Source organism: Arvicola amphibius, chromosome 3, assembly GCF_903992535.2.
Source record: "Arvicola amphibius chromosome 3, mArvAmp1.2, whole genome shotgun sequence".
NCBI lineage: Eukaryota > Metazoa > Chordata > Mammalia > Rodentia > Cricetidae > Arvicola > Arvicola amphibius.
In genome coordinates, this window is record NC_052049.1 from 15435436 (window position 1) to 15439630 (window position 4195).

Sequence of the window (4195 nt, forward strand, 5' to 3'; positions counted from 1 at the left end):
TTCACTTTCAAGTCCATTATGACCCCAAATGCATTAACTTGCACTGTCCACATGTCTTCCTCTGCTGTCACATAAGATATACGCCACATAAAAGAACGACCGTTGACCTTGAAGTCGGTGGATGAGAAAAAGTACATTTAGTAACCCAGACTTGATCTAAGCCCTGTCAAAGTGATTTCTTACTCCACTTTGCTAAAGTAGTGCCATGCGTTATCACATCTGGGTTCATGTCTTACCGCTGAGGCAGCCCTCTAGAACGGGTGGGACGCTTAGTCACACTTTAGATGTGCTGTTTGCATTGTCAATGTGATTTTTTTTTTTTTTTTCGAGACAGGGTTTCCCTGTAGTTTCTGTCACTGTGATTTAAAGTAAGAGTATTGTGCAGGGAAAATACAACTGAAATGAAGAACGGAGGCAAGACAGGAAGAAATGTGTAATTAACACTTTTAATGCTAATTGGTATTCCTCGGCAACTCTTACGGGCGGTATGGAGATACCCTACGCACTTCATTCAACATGGCATTGGAAATGAAAATGGGAAACAGGTCTGATCACGGCAGCTATATCCGACAAGTTGACATCTACCTACACCATTACCGTGATGTACAATCTCACAAAACTTTCATAAAAACCTCCTGCCTATTAGCATTTTAAAGGGCTTTGTGGCTTTCATAGTCTCATTTCAGAGCTAGGGATGTTTCATTATCCTCAATTAAAACTCCCTTAGAAGGAAGATTGGCAAGCATTTATTTATATATTTTCCTTACAGGCAACAAGGGAAGCATGGATTTTATAAAGTAGGCAGGGTGCTGTTCTGTGCTGCGTTAGGAAGCAATGCTGATTTGGAGTAACTCGCCTTATGTGCAGCTCTCCCTGTTAAACAGAAACCATAGTTCTGAAATGGAATTTTCTTTGGAGCAGAGAACTAACATGGTTTCTTACTGCAATTCAGCTATGAGGCTGAACCATGATGTAATGTTGGAAAGGCTCCTGAAATTATTTATTTTTGTTAAAATGTCATTACATCCCAAACCATTGTGATAACTTTAAATCAGCCCTATTACAGTGAGATATAAGATATATGGATATTTTCTATACATTGACATTTTTCATTTTCAATAATTTTAAGCACTTTCATTTATAATTTGAATATGTGAACTAATTTTTTAAAACTTGAGAATATGACACTGCCTCTAACTAACAGGAAAGTTGATCTATATCTAGAACAAATTTTGCATAGTTACATCACTATTCAGACTGGTTAGTTCCTACCACTGTTTCCTTTCACTAATAATTAATTTATTTCAGCAAATATATGCACATACATTATTAACAAATATTAATAATAACATTGAAAGTTAATCACATTATTAGTAGAATCATTCTACACAGTAAAGATAAAAATCAATAACTAAATGTAAACAAATAAAATGCTGAAAAATTGTATTTTATATACAACTAAGGTCAAAACCAATAGTAAAAACGCATAGACTTATCATTGTATTAAACAAAAAAAGTTGATGATCTACTTGTTTGAACATATTTATTTTGTTAGGCACCATATAGGTCAAGTAAATGTTAGTAGTATTATGTGATGAAGAAATTTATGTAAGCCTATTGATTTTATTTTTTGTTTAATTTCTGGCTAGCTTGCTTCTTTGGGTAGCATTATCAACTTGAAAAAGATAAGCAAAAGGAGGGAGATCATGAGCAAGGAAGTCAGGACCGTGAGGAGTGCGTTTACCCATTGAGACGGCGGGACAGATCTAACGGGAGACTACCAAGTCCAGTTGGAATGGGACTGATGGAACAGGCAACCAAACCGGACTCTCTGAATGTGGCTGACAGTGGAGGAGGACTGAGAAACCAAGGACAATGGCAATGAACGTGAACTCTACAGCATGGACTGGCTCACTGTGAGCCTTGTCAGTTTGGTTGCTCACCTTCCTGGACTTAGGGGGAGCTGGGAGGACCTTGGACTTAACATAGTGAAGGGAACCCTGATGGCTCTTTGTCTTTGGAGAGGGGTGGAGTGGGGGTATGGATGGAAGGGAGGGGAGGAAAGGGGGAGGAGGAGGGAAGGAGATGGAAATCTTGAATAAAAAAATGAGAAAAAAAAGAAAAAAAAAGAAAAAAAAGAAAAGAAAAAGAAAAAAAAGAAAAAAAAGATAAGCAACAGCAGTGTATTGTTGTTTTCTTCTTTAAGTATTGGTGTTTCTACACACAGTGGTTTGTGTTCTTTTGTTCTTATGTCTCTCCAGCAAGCCAGCATCCTCCTGTAAACCCTCAGGCTGGCCCTGTGAGCCTCTCTAGGGCTGATTGCTCACAGCTGGTGAGCAGGCTCTACCATCCCTGCCCTTCTTGGCAGCAGATGCCTCTCACTTAGGCACAGATGCTGAGTACCCACCCATCCCTAACATTAGCCTTGTGTTCTGGGCTAATTGGGCCAGCGGAGTCACAATTAAGACTTGAATAATTAGGTAGCCAACATGATTACTTTTGTAATTAATTCTCCTATTGAGTCATCATCATCTGTCCTGGGTGATGACCATTGGTCCAAACCTAATTCGAATGGACCAATTAGTAAGGATTGAAATAAAAGCAACAGCAAAAGCACTCACAGTGCTTCTTGGAACAAAAGCAGTTTTCACTGTGTGTAGATGTATAAGATCATCTTTCAGTGAGACTTGTATGGGCATGACTTAGATGATGCGCAGCCATTTCAAGTCGGTGAATGTCACTGCACTTGTATGCTGAAGTTTGCAGATGAACCCCACATCTCAAAAGAATATACTTTATTCTCTTTAACAACGTTTATATTATAGTAAAAACACATGCATAAAATCAACCTCAAAGTGAGCAACCTCCTTTCTCTCTCTTTTAGAGAGCCCAATCTTAACATTTTACATGAGTTGCTTACATGTTTCACCTTTTTGTCAATTCTTCACATCTTCTCCAGCCCTACATCCAAAAATGTCACCTGAGCAAACCTGATGCTGACACACACTGATAACTCAGGGTCCAAGACGGAACTGTGAGAGGTGAATTTTCTGCTCGTTTCTCACAGGAACTGGCTTGAAGCCATTTTAATTAATCAACTTTTCCATGAAAGGATCCAGAACTTCCTTGAACTATTTTTCAGAATTGATAAAGGGATAAAAAAGCAAGAAATAAAAAGTATCAAGGAGAAAACAGAACTGCAGTACTGGTAGAGATTCAGCTGGTTCAAGAAGACAGCATTTAAGCACAGATGCTGGGGAAATTTTTAAATGTAACAAATATGCACCAGTTCCTCTAATAAAGTCACAACCTACACATGCCTCTTGTCTGTTTTGCAGAAGTTAATGTTTCTGGCCACCTATATTAATGTAAATCCCAATGTCTACAGACTTACTATAACTTCACATATTCTGGAAATGTTTCTTAGGGAGAAGTAAATTCATAATTTAACAAAATGATAAATATCAAGTGGATATAATGGTTTAGGCAGTGAAGTTACCTGTTGCTGAGCCTGAAAATCTGGGTTTGAGTTCTGGGATGCACATACTGGAATGAGAGAACCAATTCTTTCAAGTTTTCCTCTGCGTTCCACATGCATGTTTTAGAACATGTGTAAGTAGTCAAAGTATGCATGACAACCACATTCAGAGGGTCCAGTTTGATCCCTTGCTCATTCAGTTCCTGTCCAGCTGGAGTTGGTGAGCTCCCATTAGCTCAGGCACACTGTCTCAGTGGGTGAACCAACCCCTCGTGGTCCTAATTTCCTTACTCTTCTGAGTTTTGATGTTTGTAAGATCATATGTGAGGAGATTTGTAGAGCTAGCCACATCTGGCTGGCACATTCTTTGTAGGATTGCAATTTGTGGAGAAATGGCTTGGCGGTTAAGAGCAGTTGATGCTTTTCTTTAGGACCTAGGTTTGGTTTTTGGTAGCAATGTGGTGACTCACAATCCCCTATAACTCCATTTCCAGGGGATTAGATGCCCTTTTCTAGCCTCAATGTGTAGCAGGCACACACATGGTACACATGAATCTATGAAAGAAAAACAGTCATACAAATTGAATCAAATAAATAAATACTTCCAAAAATATGTCTTTGTGCAATTTTTCCAATAGGAATTTGATCAGAGCAAATTACATGAAGTTTGCTGAACAGATCAGGGGACATCATAGAAGACAAGACAGTGAAAGTATG